Below are 16,739 nucleotides of genomic sequence, written 5' to 3'. Positions count from 1 at the left end.
TGGTTCAGGCACGTCAGTTTCATAGCCATTCGTACACAAGACACTGAAGTAGCCAGCATCATGTCTGACCACTTTAGAATGCCCTAACCAGGTGGATCAGATATCCATTTTGCAGCTGGGTAAAATGGAGGTGGCCTTTCAGTGTGAGATCAAGTGAGAGGTGAACCCACAACCTTCAAGACTGTAGCTGAGTGTTGGGAGCAGGGCCGGCTCCAGGGTTTTTGCTGCCCCAAGCAGCAAAAAAAAAAAAAAAAAAAAAAAAAAAAAAAAGCTGTGATCGCGATCTGCAGCACTTCGGCAGCAGCTCTACCGCCACCGCTTCATTCTTTGGTGGCAATTCAGCAGCAGGTCCTTCCCTCCGAGAGGGAGTAAGGGACATGCCGCCGAAGAACTGGACGTGCTGCCCCTTTCCGTTGGCCGCCCCAGGCACCTGCTTGCTGCGCTGGTGCCTGGAGCCAGCCCTGGTTGGGAGATTATTTGAACTCAGCAAATGCTAGTCAGAGATCTTATGATAACAAAGATTCAATTTGCAGGGCACATTTTAAGGGGTTCAACAGGCCATGCATGTTTACAGGCATTGGAAGGGAAATCTGATGGCAGAAGAACACAAGGCTGAACAAGATGATCTTGATGGGCAATGTTGTATCCTTGGGGGAAGTCATCCAGAAAGAGATTAGCAGAGACTTGTACAGAATTGGCTACCAAGGTTGAAAACCTCCAGTTATGGAGATGCCACAGAAGAAAATGACTGAAGAAGGCCACATGCTACAGCCATTAGTGCAGTTCCACACAGCCCATGCCACAGCTGAGCCTTAAGGGGACAGTCTAGCCCAACGTGAAATGCTGGTACTTTTTGCAGCAGTCCAACCTTTATCCAGCCACAAGCATGGTGTTATATTCCCCTTGACTGTAGAATGAGGATTAGCATAGTCTTTATAGGTGAAAAATATTTATTGAGCATCTTATTTTTGCATTAACATTACAAATAATATTGAAGCAACCCACAGTATATGACACAAGACTTTCAGAGTCAGTGATCAGTACTTTGTAATATATTTATTTTATTATTTCAGTCTTAGCAACCCTAGATGAATCCTGGTGCAGTAGGACAAACACAATTACTCCATGTACACTCTGGACCTGCTACTTTCTGATTAGCTTTGAGAAAATGGCTGATATTGTTTTTGCCAGTGGAAGACCAGTTTCTCTATAAGCACAATTTAGAAATCAATTATTCCGTAGTTTTATGAATAAATGGCTTTTCATTGGCTGAAGTTCTACAATTTAACTTAAAAAACCCAAGGATAGCAGCAGCAGTTAACCAGCAGTTTGATAAGGTGACAGATTCCATTTGCTCCCTTTTTCAGTTTGAAAAATACATTGTGATTAAGTGATAATTCAGAAGCCCCCCTCCCCAACTCTTTATGCTATTTAGGAGGTGGGATGGCACTGCCTAATTAAATGTGTGTGTCTTGGGAGCTCACTAAGCAGGGGACACTCAGCAAGTTTCCTGTTAACTTAATGAGCCCAAGGTGAGGCTTGTTAATGGCAGACTTCACAAGCTTTAATTACACACTTTAAGTAGAGATGTGCTAGGGAACCCAAATATTAATCAGATTTAGCATCACTGAGCTGGGATATCTGCCAATCTGTGAATACAGAGAATGTTTTAATTATGCCACAAAAAAGCTGAAAATGTTAGAGGTACTTAACACAGGACACAGGCCTGCAACAGTATCTTTACAATGCTGAGGAAATTGATATTTTAAAAAAGGAATCAGAACTTTGTCACAACCGTTATCCATACATGCTGGATTATTCACAACTGGGGGAATCATTAGCAATGCTGACCACACTGAAGCCTGTCTTCACTGAAAAAAAAAACGAAAAAAACAAGTTTTTTTGTTTTGTTTTTAAACAGTGGATAGCACACATTCACTATCCCACTGTGAAATCCAAGTGCGAACAAGGTACCTGTAGTTTTTACTCCAAGTCACTACTAGACCACCACGCCTATGGTCAACATCATCTAGTTTATTTGTGGTGTATCTATCATCTCCACTAGCATTTCACAGAAGAATACTAATGCATGTTAGTTATCCCATGGTATATATACGCAGTTTTTTGTTGTGGTTTTTTGCAGTAAACACAAGCCAAAGTTGTACAACTTTGTACAACTTCTAACAGTGTTAACAACTGTCATGTGTTTTATAGTAGTGAGAAGTTCTGCTTGTTTTGATTTTTTGTGACTTGAGTGAACCCTAAAAGTTCAAACACTAAAAGGTAAATAAGAAGAGCTGAAAATTGGCTTGCAAGTCATGAGATTTTTTAAATGGTCAATCCCATGATTTTGGGGGTCTGACTCATGATTTATTTATCTTTTAACACTGGGGGTTGACAATACAATAAGGAGAAATCAAATGTCACTTGTGTAAAAATTCACCTCAATCAGTCCACCAATCTGAACCTGGCTAAAACAGGTTTCATTATTGAGTTTATGATGAGCCACAGAACTGCACTTCTTCTTAGTGTACACGCAATGTCCCTCAGGTGACACGTGATCAGGATTCACCACCAAATTTAGTCTGCTGGTTAGATCATTATCTTCCCCAGCTCAGGCCAGGCACTGACAGGGAGTGTGACGTGAACACTGACCCATGGTTTTCCCCTCCAACCCCTGAACTACACTGTGAATATGTGAAACACACTAGGATACAGCCTACAATATTTCAAATATTCATCCTTTTTAACTTGGTCTTCACTGGATTGACTCTCTTAGCAACAACCACAGTCAGAGAGGGAAAACTTACACAGACAGCTTCATATCTACTTCCCCAGAAAGCAGGCACATCTAATTAAGAGCAATTCTGCAGCACTTGCACAAGGAATCTTGTTAAGTAAATGCTACACTCAGTGAAAGTAAAAGCTTTAGTACTGAGCCACAAGGTGGTACTAGGATGACCATACCCTTAAATTCCTGCTCAGAGAGTTCGCTATATACAGGTTATTGGGGAGGTCATCACTTTGACCTAGGGTGACCAGATGTCCCGTTTTTATAGGGACAATCCCATTTTTGGGGACTTTTTCTTATATAGGCGCCTATTACCTCCCACCCCCTATTCCATTTTTTCACAGTTGCTATCTGGTCACCCTACTTTGACCTCCTCTGGACACTCCAGATTACAGATTGAAATCAACCTAAGTTCTGCTAAAACAGACTGAATGCCAGAAAGCAATACAAGAAATTCAGAAAGAAAATGTTATGCCCAACCGTCATAGATAAGGTAAGGGAAGCTCACAAGCACACAGGAAGAGGCCCCATGTCTCAGAACTCTTCATGGAGGCTGTCAGGTAAGTACTTTTTTCCTAAGTTGTTTTATGGATTTGCTAAAAATGATTTATCTCCACTCATTACATTAAAGAGAAAAGATCCTGCCAGCCCATCTGTGGAAACTCCACTCTTACTAAACCTTTCAGAAAAGGCTGCCTCTGACACCAATATAGGCTTCCCAGATAATTCTGGTAATTCTTCCCAGCTTTAGTGACAGCAGTTAGAGAAAGGCACTTGTAGCAAGAATTCCTAGGTTCCTTACCCTGATGAAATTCTGTACAGGTCACTGACTCCAGAATCTCAGTTTTCCCTTCTGTAAAATGGGTACAAAACTATGTACCTACCTCATTGGAGCCTTAGATAATTAATTAATGCAATAGCTGTTGTTATTGTACATGGTTAATCAGTGCTTTGAGGTACTCATATACAAGGGGTTATAGAGGTGTAAAACTTATTACTATTATTGTTTATTTTAACAGATACACAACAACCACCAAAATAGCTGTAATATGCTGGGGAAAGTGCATCCCAATAACAGGCTTTGATATTTTGCTTGGAAATATTTTGAGAACAAGTGCTAAGAAAGGAACATAGGTCATTGTTTCACATTCTGCACTACTTCCCTATTGCATCTGGAGTCCATGTCAAGATCTCTGTCCTGCCTTCATGAGATTAGCCCGAGCTATCTGAGATACCACTTGGAGTATCCACCTTCACAACCATGACCTCTCACAACAGCTACTTTTTACTTACATAATAAAAATGTTAACTAACACAGGGCAGGATTGTGAATGTGGGAGTTAGAACTTCCATAGCAACTGGAATTCATTCCTGAAAGAGGTAAGGATGACCAGGATACTGACCAATTTCAGAATTAAGGCCCTAATCTTGCAAAGAATTAAGTACATACTGAAACTATTTAATCAGGACTACATACATAAGCAAAGTTCAGCGTATCCATCAGCATTGGCTGGATTTGAGTGGTGCCTAACTGCAAAACTTATTTCTTCAGTTGTTAACTATTTGTATTTTATTGAGAGAAAACTAAAATAAATAAGTTCTTCACCTAGGCATACCACACATCCTCTTAAAAACGTACACAAGTAAATATAAATTAATCACTCTCTTTCTCTTATAGTCTGAGAAAGAAAACAAAAAATGTTACTGTTCTCTATTCTTACACACTTGGGTTCCACACAGAAACTGTGGGTGACAGGGGACATATAAAGCGTTAGCCTGATATGAAGGAATGGCATCCAGATCTTTGGAATGCAATAGGTGCTTTTTAAGAAAAACCTTTAAAATAAAGCAATTTGGGTGGGAGACTTCAAAATATTTTTCAAATATTTTATCTTGTGTGTCAAATTGGGATCCCTTATCTCACCCAAGCAAACAGCTCTGTCAAGGAGTTTATATGCATGTAGAGACAGAGGTAACAGGGTTATCAAGTGTGCAGAGCTGCAAATAGCGCTAAACATAAAGATCAATGTCAACAGCGTAACTGGCATGTCTGTTAACAGTAGGGGAGTTAAACTGGGTTATGCATTATATAGTACAGTGTTCCATGAAAGGCTAAAAAACTGTCATGTTTCTAGATGTGCAGAAAGAGACTTCAGATACCGAGCTCCTTCCTTTAGCCTTCAAGGTCCCAAATCTGCTCCCACAGCGTGTGCTGCCATTGACTTTGATGGAAGTAGGATCCAACTCCTAATTTAGCCCTTCCAGGCAGAATTTGTTCATTGCACTATAGGTCAATTGACATAAATCTGAAGCATCTACGACATAAATAACAAAACCAACATCCTATTTCTGTTATCAGCCCTAACTTAGCTCTTTGAAGTAGTGACCACCACTTTTCATGTTTCAAAAGCAGCTGGCACACGATGGACGCTTCTCTTAACAAATAACATTAGAATATTAGGGTTGGAAGAGACCTCCCGGATAAGGAATGGTATCCCCAGCCTCTGTTTGTCAGAGAGTAGAGAGGGCTGGCAGGAGAGAGATCGCTTGATCGTTTACTGTTGGCAGACAGGATACTGGGCTGGATGGACCTCTGGTCTGACCCAATATGGCGATTCTTATTTTCTAGTCCAACCCCCTGCTCAAAGCAGGACCAAACCCAACTAACCCATCCCAGCCAGGGCTTTGTCAAGCCTGACCTTAAAAACCTCTAAGGATGGAGATTCCACCACCTCCCTAGGTAACCCATTCCAGTGCTTCACCACCCTCCTAGTGAAATAGTGTTTCCTAATATCTAACCTAGACCTCCCCCACTGCAACTTGAAACCACTGCTTCTTGTTCCGTGTCATCTGCCACCACTGAGAACAACGTAGCTCCATCCTCTTTGGAATCCCTCTACAGGTAGTTGAAGGCTGCTATCAAATCCAGGAAGTTTCTGGAAAGTGTAGGGGACAATTTCCTGGTGCAAGTGCTGGAGGAACCAACTAGGGGAAAGCTCTTCTTGACCTGCTGCTCACAAACAGAGAAGAAATAGTAGAGGAAGCAATAGTGGATGGGAACCTGGGAGGCAGTGACCATGAGATGGTCGAGTTCAGGATCCTGACACAAGGAAGAAAGGAGAGCAGTAGAACAGAGACCCTGGACTTCAGAAAAGCAGACTTTGACTCCCTCAGGGAACTGATGGGCAAGGTCCCCTGGGAGAATAACATGACGGGGAAAGGAGTCGAGGAAAGCTGGCTGTATTTTAAAGAATCCTTATTGAGGTTGCAGGAACAAACCATCCCGATGTGTAGGAAGAAAAGTAAATATGGCAGGCGACCAGCTTGGCTTAACAGTGAAATCCTTGCTCGTCTTAAACACAAAAAAACAGCTTACAAGAAGTGGAAGATTGGACAAATAACCAGGGAGGAGTATAAAAGTATTGTTCAGGCATGCAGGAGTGAAATTAGGAAGGCCAAATCACACTTGGAGTTGCAGCTAGCCGGAGATGTTAGGAGTAACAAGAAGGGTTTTTTCAGGTATGTTAGCAACAAGAAGAAAGTCAAGGAAAGTGTGGGCCCCTTGCTGAATGAGGGAGGGAACCTAGTGACAGAGGATGTGGACAAAGCTAGTGTACTCAATGCTTTTTTTGCCTCTGTCTTCACAGACAAGGTCAGCTCCCAGACAGCTGCACTCTGCAGCACGGTATAGGGAGGAGGTGACCAGCTCTCTGTGGAGAAAGAAGTAGTTCGGGACTATTTAGAAAAGCTGGATGAGCACAAGTCCATGGGGCTGGATGCACTGCATCCGAGGGTGCTAAAGGAGTTGGCGGATGTGATTGCAGAGCCATTGGCCATTATCTTTGAAAAATCATGGCGATCGGGGGAGGTCCCGGATGACTGGAAAAAAGCTAATGCAGTGCCCATCTTTAAAAAAGGGAAGAAAGAAGATCCAGGGAACTACAGGCCAGTCAGTCTCACCTCAGTCCCTGGAAAAATCATGGAACAGGTCATCAAGGAATCAATTCTGAACCACTTAAAGGAGGGGAAAGTGATCAGGAACAGTCAGCATGGATTCACCAAGGGCAAATCATGCCTGACTAACCTAATTGCCTTCTATGATGAGATAACCGGCTCTGTGGATGAGGGGAAAGCAGTGGATGTGCTATTTCTGGACTTTAGCAAAGCTTTTGATACAGTCTCCCACAGTATTCTTGCCAGCAAGTTAAAGAAGTATGGGCTGGATGAATGGACGGTAAGGTGCATAGAAAACTGGCTAGATGGTCGGGCTCAACGGGTAGTGATCAATGGTTCCATGTCTAGTTGGCAGCCGGTATCAAGTGGAGTGCTCCAAGGGTCAGTGCTGGGGCCGGTTTTGTTCAATATCTTCATTAATGATCTGGAGGATGGTGTGGACTGCACCCTTAGCAAGTTTGCAGATGACACTAAACTGGGAGGAGTGGTTGATACGCTGGAGGGTAGGGATAGGATACAGAGGGACCTAGACAAATTAGAGGATTGGGCCAAAAGAAATATGATGAGGTTCAACAAGGACAAGTGCAGAGCCCTGCACTTAGGACGGAAGAATCCCATGCACTGCTACAGACTAGGGACTGAATGGCTGGGCAGCAGTTCTGCAGAAAAGGACCTAGAGGTTATGGTGGACGAAAAGCTGAATATGAGTCAACAGTGTGCCCTTGTTGCCAGGAAGGCTAATGGCATTTTGGGTTGTATAATGGGTTGGAATGGGTTACCACCTCCCTAGGTAACCCATTCCAGTTCTTCACCACCCTACTAGTGAGAAAGTTTTTCCTAATATCCAACCTAAACCTCCCCCTCTGCAACTTGAGACCATTACTCCTTGTTCTGTCATCTTCTACCACTGAGAACAGTCTAGATCCATCCTCTTTGGAACCCCCTTTCAGGTAGTTGAAAGCAGCTATCAAATCCCCCCTTATTCTTCTCTTCTGCAGGCTAAACAATCCCAGTTCCCTCAGCCTCTCCTCATAAGTCATGTGCTCCAGCCCCCTAATCATTTTTGTTGCCCTCCACTGGACTCTCTCCAATATGTTCACATCCCTTCTGTAGTGGGGGGACCAAAAACTGGACACAATACTCCAGGTGTGTCCTCACCAGTGCCAAATAGATGGGAATAATCACTTCTCTCAATCTGCTGGCAATGCTCCTACTAATACAGCCAATATGCTGTTGGCCTACTTGGCAACAAGGGCACACTGCTGACTCATATCCAGCTTCTCATTCAGTGTAATCTCCAGGTCGTTTTCTGTAGAATTGCTGCTTAGCCAGTCGGTCCCCAGCCTGTAGCAGTGCATGGGATTCTTCCTTCATAAGTGCAGGACTCTTGCTCTTGTCCTTGTTGAACCTCATCAGATTTCTTTTGATCCAATCCTCCAATTTGTCTAGGTCACTCTGGACCCTATCCCTACCCTCCAGCATATCTACCTCTCCCCCCAGCTTAGTGTCATCTGCGAACTTGCTGAGGGTGCAATTCACCCCATCACAGATCATTAATAAAGATATTGAACAAAACCGGCCCCAGGACCGACCCCTGGGGCATTCCACTTGATACCGCTGCCAACTAGACATCAAGCATTTGATCACTGCCCATTGAGCTTGACAATCTAGGCAGCTTTCTCTCCACCTTATAGTCCGTTCATCCAATACATACTTCTTTAACTTGCTGGCAAGAATACTGTGGGAGACCATATGAAAAGCTTTGCTAAAGTCAAGATATATCACATCCACCACTTTTCCCATATCCACAGAGTCAGTTATCTCATCATTAAAGATTTTGAGTGCCTTAACAAAATTAATGAATTAAAGGAACTGCTGAAACCTTCAAATTCACTGCAGTTGAGGCTAGTCACCCAAATCAATCCCAATAAATCCTAATGTTGTAAAACAAAAACAAAATAAGCCCTCCACACACCTTATTCTTCAATTTGGTCTGTGACATCGCATCTAGCAGGAGGTCAGACTAGATGATCATAATGGTCCCTTCTGATCTTGAATTCTATGATTACCATGGTATCTGCCTCTCAGTCGTCCATAACATCCCTATACGGCAAGTTAATATTACCCCATTTTACACACAGGAACTTAAGGCAAAACAGTAAGGGCCAGATTTTTTTTAAGGTATTAAAGTGTGGTACTTAAATACTTTTTAAAATATGGCTCCAAATGATTTGCCCAATATCACAGGCTATATCTGAGATTAAGCAGTGGGAAATCTGGATTCGAATCCAACTCCCAGGCCAGCACCCTAACTTCTTCTCAAAATAGGTTCTTCCTTTGTTTGTGGGTAAGTCTTTAAACTAACAACTTCTGCACTCCCAGAATTCCATTTTCCTGCTAGAGAATATTTTTCCCACTGCCCTAAGGAACTCCAAGCTGGATTCTCTGCTGCTATGCACTGCTCAGCTGGCTAACTGCCCACTCAGAGTACTCCCCCACCATAGTATGGGGGTCCTCAGCCTCCATAGCAGCTCTTACCCTCATCTTTATCCCAGTTGCCAACATAGGAGATCCCTGGCAAGTCCCTGCTGGCTGTCAATAACCTGAACTCTTCTTTTGGCCTCTTGGATACTTATCTCAATTTTAATTTGTTTGACATCTGTTTAACTAAATCTGTTAATGATACTTTATTGTTTCGTGCCACTGCTGTCCCACAACACTGCTAAGGCTTCTTTATTTGTTATTGTGCCACCTGCAGCAGTTGAAGATAATATAATATTAATGGTGATGAATACCTGAGATTTTAAATCTCCAGCGAATCACTTAAATAAGATATTTTTAAATCCCTCCTTTTTCTGTTCCTCATATAGAAAAATGTGATACTCGTTTTATTTAATGAAATTAAAACAAAAGAGTCAAGTAAAATCCTGTGCCAGTAATAGTTCCAATAACAAAGCAAGAGCGGGGAACACAGTCGCACTGGTTTAGCATAGATGTCGCTCAGCCATTCACCCACTTAGGCTCCTTTGTTCTCCTGCCTCAATTAAAAAGGGTGATGCATGAGTGGGTTAATACAAGACAATGTATTTGAGTGACAGGCATTCAACCAGGAGCAATGCTACAATTCTTTTTTTGTTTATGCAACCAATAATTCTTAAAAGATTTCATGTTAATTTTTATGCTATGCTTTATAAAAAATTAAAATAGAAAAAAACATTAAATTGGAATTTTTTGAGAATCTGAATATTGCAGCCTTTGCTCTTCACTTCACAACTAATGCGAATTCCTCCATTCCTGAACGGTCTACAATTGTTGGGCCCCAGCCCTGCAGATGAGACACAGGCTGAATTCCCATCCACTTTAACAGGAGTCCCAACAACAAAGCCCACTAAGTCAGTGACAAGACTCCTATCAACTTCAGTGGAGTTTGCATTACGGCCAGAGAGCTTGCAGGAGCAGGCCCATTAAACTAGTTATAAACTGCACTCCCAGTTAGGGTTCTGTTGTGGCCAAGTCTTTTGATAGTGAATAAGGGACTAAATAGGAACAAAATATGTCCCCCTTGTCCTTTGTGTAGCTTCCCCTCACATTCACTGCAGGACAGGGGAAAGAGAAAGTATTGTGCACCCAGTAACTCCCCCTTGCGTCCTGAGGGGGGAAGCAAAAGGGGCAGAGAATGGATGGTGACTTGGTTTCTTACCTAAGCGTCAAGACAGCTGAACCAGTACAGAGGGAGACGTTATAATATGGTCAGAGCACAGCAGTGAATCAGGCTCCTGGGCTGGGCAAAAAAAGCAGAAATTAAAAAAACAGTACGTTTGCTGTCCTTTGTCCTGCCATTTGTAATGACTGTTGTTGTATTAATTACAGTGCAAATGACCAATCGCTGAATTTTTCATTTCTTTTTCCTATAAATATTAACAGACAATTAAAATAATAAAGAATCTGACATTATATTTTAACAGAGCATCCTCTTCTAATTGGATTAATAATTCACAATCGGGCTACCTCTGATGATTATACACTAGTATACTGCTTCAGTCTTATAAGCAAGAGAATGCAATTAACAGTGGATATGATTTTTCTTTACATTTGCAAGCTAAGAACACAAATACTGGCAGTCAGAAAGCAACAATAACCAGCAAGCTAAGAGGCAACTGAGCTACTTTATATTTATCTCTTATTATGAGCAACACAAATTGCAGGTGCTTTTGTTGACATTTTTCCTAGCATGAAAATAAAGTTCCAAGAAAAACTGTAATATCTGGTGTCCTTAGCAGCTATTATAATTGCTTGTCTTTCTCAAAAGAAAAAAAAACTGAATAAACAGAAAAAATACACTTACTGAGGTGTTATTGGCTCTCATTTAAGAATAATTTTAAATTAAGATATATTTTAAATCTTCTACAACAATGTTTTCAATAAACAATTTTAAGCATTGCTGTTCAAAGCTGGCTCTTCCCTCTGTTTTTGTTTTCTTTATTCTTCTTCTCCCTGCATACCTTATACACAGCCCCACAGCAGTGCTCCTTCACACCCATATGAGGTGACAAAATTATCTCTTCATTTTACAGCACACAACCTATCAATCTGCTGCTCAGGTTACCGCAGCCCTCTCATTCCCCACGCATACCGAGATTCAGGTTTTGTTATATATATAAAAAGGCAAAGCAACCTATTCCAATTGCACTTTATTTTTGGATGTGTTTACATGCCGAAAGAAAAGGATGGAGTTAGCAACCGAGTTTTTGTTAATATTTCAGTGTGGTTAAAGTTAAAAGCCCTTCCCTCGTGATCTGCAATGGCAAAGTGATTACAATACAGTGGTAATTCAGTAGGTGTTGCATTTTTGAACTCTCTGTCTAGTTATATCCAACACCAGGGCATCTGGATGTTTCATAAATGTATTCGAGTAAACAATCAAATCTGTGTATGTCTCTTTCTTCTTCCCTCTTTCTGTAGACAGTTTTTTGGGGTTGTGTGTGTATTTGATTATGGAGAGATTATTAAAGGAAGACTACAGTAATTCAAATCAGTTTTACATTTTGTTCTGTGGACAGTCACTATAACCACTTACAGAAATGAACAACACAGTTATGCATAGAACTGTTCGAAATATTCTGTTCAAAATGTTTTTTTCCCAACAAAAATATGTGGGCTGCTTTTTATTTTCTTGGGGGGAGATCAAAACAGTCGTTTACATGGGAAATGTTCTTTTTCAACAATATTTTTCAAGTTTTGTCAAAAAAGAAAACTGCCAGCTGCTCTTCATTCCATTTCTGATCTAAGTCAAGCTCTTGGAGAGCTGGAAGACAGAATGCTTTACTTCTGAGGTGACAGTAACACAGAGTATAGTATTATTAATCATGGCAATATTGTTAGCCCATATTTCTTGGTCTGGTCTCATTATGATATTACTTTATTATTATATGGAGATATACCTATCTCATAGAACTGGAAGGGACCCTGAAAGGTCATCAAGTTCAACCCCCTGCCTTCACTAGCAGGAATAAAAGTACTGATTTTGCCCCAGATCCCTAAGTGACCCCCTGAAGATTTGAACTCACAACCCTGGGTTTAGCACACCAATGCTCAAACCACTAAGCTATCCCTCCCATTGATTCAGTACTAACTAAAAGTCTATCTAACTGTCTTAGGCATTTCTAAGGGGGCTGGTCCACAGAATAAATTAGCATACAACAAACTGGTTGTGACTCTACTGTGCACTAGCCATCAGCAGGCTAACTGTCCATGTGCACCTGCTGACACAACAGTTTGTGTATCCACTCTGATGTAGTGCCATTTTAAAGAGAAATAAATCAAAGCACGATAACAAACTATGATATGTCAGTAGGGTGTATGCAGCAGGCTAGATTCACACCCAGCCTGCCCTGAAATTATTGTTCCTATAGACAAGCCCTAATGCACTCATCATCATGGCTGATGATACGTCTAACTCTCTAAACTCACCTTCAGCAGTCAGGATGGTGTTTCTCTTCTCCTTGACTCTCCCACTTTTTCATTGTTCCCAAAGTTTCTGTCTTCTTTACCCCTTCTCTTTTCTGCCTGGGGTGACCTCATCTCCTCCCTGACCTCACCTCCTCTTTGGTTTTAGCTGCAGTCTGTTTTGCCACCACTTTATCCTTGACTTACCCAAGATCACCTAGGAAATCTGTGGTGGAACAAGGAACTGAACTCAAGTCTTGTGAGCTCCCAACTACTACCCTAACCATTAGACCATCTCGCCTCAAACTATTGGCTCAACCTCCTTCTTTTTGGTCTCTCTCATTCCCACATTGCTTTCCCAGTATATCCCAGACACTGCAATTAAAATTATTTTTATTGCCAGATGCTCAAGCTTTTCCTTTCTTCACATTCCTCCACTGACTTCCACATCAAGTTAAAGCTTTTTTTTCCTAACAATCAAGACCCCACACAACTCTGCCTCAGCTTATAAACCTCTGACATCATATCTTACTACTCCCTACTTGTTTGCATTTGCCTCCTACCTCACTGCTCCCTTTGTGCCCTTATCCTGTACTTTAAAACTCTTCTCTTCATACTTTCTTCCATGCTGGCCCTTAAATATGGAACACCCATTACATCCAAAGCAACTTCTGTCTTTCTTTATTTAAATCACTTAAAACCCACTTTTTTGCCCATATCCAGCAATGTTAATTTAGCAAAATGCTGCATCTGAAGGGCTTTGAGTTCTTATTAATCACTCACATTTTGCTAAAGACTCAATAATGATTTTTTGCTTTCAATACAAGAATCTACCTGAAGTTCTGAGCTACCTCCTGCAGTACCCAGCTCAGACCCACTAGGATGCAGGCATAAACAAACAGCTCTCTTTGTGCACTGTTTATCTTTTTTAGATCCAGCTCCATTATGGAATTTCCGAGCAGAAAATTTTCCACAGAGACAACAATATTTTAGCAATAAAGAGACTTTTATTAGGTTTGAGGGGGACAGAATGGGAAGTGCAGTTGGTACATAAGCTTTGGAGATCTCAGGGCTCCTTTTGCTAGGATGAAGGTGATAACTGATGAAGGGACCTTTGAGAGACTCCAAAGCATTGCACACCTCTTATTTTATGTTAGTCTAATAAAAGTGTAGCTGCTTCCCCAATTCTGCTGTCTAGTTCAGTTGGCGAGGACTATGTTTTTCAATAAATCATTTTCAAACCTCTGATATTCATTCCCTTGCCTCAACAATAAAACCTTGAAAAAGCAAAGGTAAGGCATATCAGTGTAAGGCAGTAGCACATCTGATATAAAGTCACACTGGATCCCAAATGCTCTCAGGCAACTACAAAGACTCAATTATACAGTGTTTGTGCTTAAAAGCTTTCCAACTTTGCAGTAGGTATCCAGGAAAATAGCATGGTCTAGTGGTTAAGCCACCAGTTTGGGAGTCTGAAAAGTGGGGCTCTATTCTTGGGTCTGACTCTGACCTCCTGTGTGACCTAGGCCAGGTCACTTCACCCCCCATTTCCACACGCACTCTTTGTTTAGATTGTAACTAAGTTGTTTCAGGTAGGGACTGCCTTTTATTCAGTGTGTACAGTGCCTACTGCAATGGAGCTCCAATCTCAAACGAAGTCTTTATGTGCTACTGCATTACCAATTGTTTATTTGATATCTTTGACTTCAGTGTTTTCAGTATTCCCTGTACTCAGAGAAAACCTAGGGAATATTGTTAATACTGAAGAAATGTTATCCCATTTTAAAGAAACAACTAAATGCAAATCTTATTTTGTGTAATCTAAGGAATCCACTGGCAAGTTTTTACACGTGACCACCATTCATTACAAAGTCTACAATCTACCGATGGGGTAGCAATTATATCCAGAGAGAATGCGTAACAATTAGCAGTGCAGTATGCAGTTTCATAAATAATCAATGGCCACATAATTCAAGGGTAACAAATATCTATTCGCTGTTCCTTCAAATCTGGTACAATGTCTCCCCAGTCCTTGATCAGAGAAGAATAGTTACATTAATAAACAGGTTTTTTTAACTCATTACAGTTTTTTATCGTATAATCAGCCATGGTCTATTCATTAGTTCCAGGCCTGGATTTTACTGATGATTGAACTGACTCACTGTCATGTCAGTGGGAGAGAAGATTGTAATAACCACAGTATCTTTGATCAAGTAACCTGAATTTTCTGTATATTAATCTACCCCTACATAAAATGGGTATCATAATACCTCCCTCCCTTCCAAGGGTATTGTAAGCCTTAATAAACTTTGTAGTTAAATATCAAATGAAGTGTTTGCACAATTATTATGATTGCTAATTACAGAACTCATTGTCATAATATCAGTATTTCATTAGTTCAAAGTTATCCAGAACATAATTTATTAAGTTATATATTTGGGACAATAGAGAGATCAAATTCAACCCTCGCCCAAGAACAAGCAAAGTCAATAAAGGTATGCCTGCCACATTCTGTCTGAGGGCATAAGGGCAGCATCCCATAGAAAATAGTTTCCAAATGTCAAGTACACTGTACTTCATCCCTACCTGGACATATATTACACATGGCCCATTCTCCATGAACATACCAGTTGGTCCCCAGCTTCATCACTCAGGATACTTCACTACATCCCACTAGCTCCTGCACTGCCTTACCCTTTTCATTGATATTACATGCTGAGTGGCATTGTCACAAGCTAGTGGGCTGTACAATTAATTTAAAAAAAAAACATTTAAACATTCACATTCCTTTGAAAGCTTAATACCAGCTACCTGAACTAGGGGCTATAATTTTCCCTTTCTGTGTAATACTGTTATTGTTTTATCCACACTTTAGACTTTTGCTGTGTTTTCAAAGCCAGTTTCAAGGCCTATACCCACCCTCATGGCTGTCAGTTAATTCTGACATCTGAAAATTATTGTTAGAGGAAGTAGTACAATCACAAGGTTTTTCACTACCACTGCATATGAGGCTCACAAAGTGCTTTACCAGCATTTACTAAGCCCCATAACAATACTTATCTCACAGCAGTTGCTACTGTACAAGTATTCTACAAGTGACTGTGTATAAGGCACAGAGGGATTGGATTCTAATCTTACACTGGCAAGGCTCAGTTAGTGCACATTAACAAATACAGCTCAAGATACGGTACAGATTTCTAGATCAACAAAGGTGGATAGAGCAGAGAAAATCCATGAAGAAAATGACAGCCACCTCTGACAGGTAAACTTAGCTGGGTCTGAAAGTTGCTCAGGTATTTTTGCTTGCATGAGTCTTCAACTTTTTCGTACTTGCGTTAAACTCACTATTACCCAGGGTTATAAAAGTGCTTTACCATCCAGAAATGGGAAGTAAGGTACAGGCATGCCCTTGAGCTAGAATGTAAGGATAGTAACTATGCCTTGCTGCTGGGTTCCACATAAACACCCCTTTTGGGATTTAAGATATTACGTCTGGCTTTTCCCAAAGCACTGTGCAGCACCAGTATTTGTGGTGACAGATCAATGCCACTAACATTCAGAAACATCACATTCCCTTCACTCCTCCTGCAAAAAAAGAGTTAGCACATGGAACAAATGCCAGGAAATTTAGAGTTAAGGCCAACGCTGCCCTTGACTTTTCTCACTCTGACTAGGGATTTACAGGGCTCCACCAGCCCTCATCATGCTACTGCAATATCACGGCTATCACAGATCACCCAGCAATTTGAATTTCCTGAACACCACTTCAGTATTTCTTTTTGTATTAGTCCATTTACTTTGGTGGCAATGGACTTCACCACAGGAAACCTGGCTATGGGGTTGAATGAGTTTATTTCCATTGCAATAGTACAATAAAGAAAATGTGCCTGAGCACTGCTGAGGATACAGATGGGGGCAGTTTATAATGAAGCAAATTGAAACGGGGGAGTCACTGTAAAGAGAGAAAATCTTACAAGTCTTTGCTGTGTTGGCTCTATTTGGCAAAGAGTTTTATTCTAGGCCCTAATCACAGGAATGAGATCTGTTC

At 41.1% G+C, this 16,739-nt stretch overlaps 1 long non-coding RNA gene across 1 annotated transcript in view; it reads right to left on the bottom strand.

The window, feature by feature from the left end:
• Nucleotides 1-16,739, bottom strand: part of LOC120371687 — a 100,647-nt gene that overhangs the window by 81,642 nt on the left and 2,266 nt on the right. The window contains exon 2 of the long non-coding RNA XR_005584526.1: nucleotides 10,446-10,526. This is a non-coding gene — a long non-coding RNA (uncharacterized LOC120371687). The remainder of the gene's footprint in view (nucleotides 1-10,445; nucleotides 10,527-16,739) is intronic.

Source organism: Mauremys reevesii, linkage group 9 (assembly GCF_016161935.1).
Source record: "Mauremys reevesii isolate NIE-2019 linkage group 9, ASM1616193v1, whole genome shotgun sequence".
Classification (NCBI taxonomy): Eukaryota; Metazoa; Chordata; order Testudines; family Geoemydidae; genus Mauremys; species Mauremys reevesii.
Note: the sequence above shows the minus strand (reverse complement) of the source record. Positions and strands in the feature narration are given on the sequence as shown.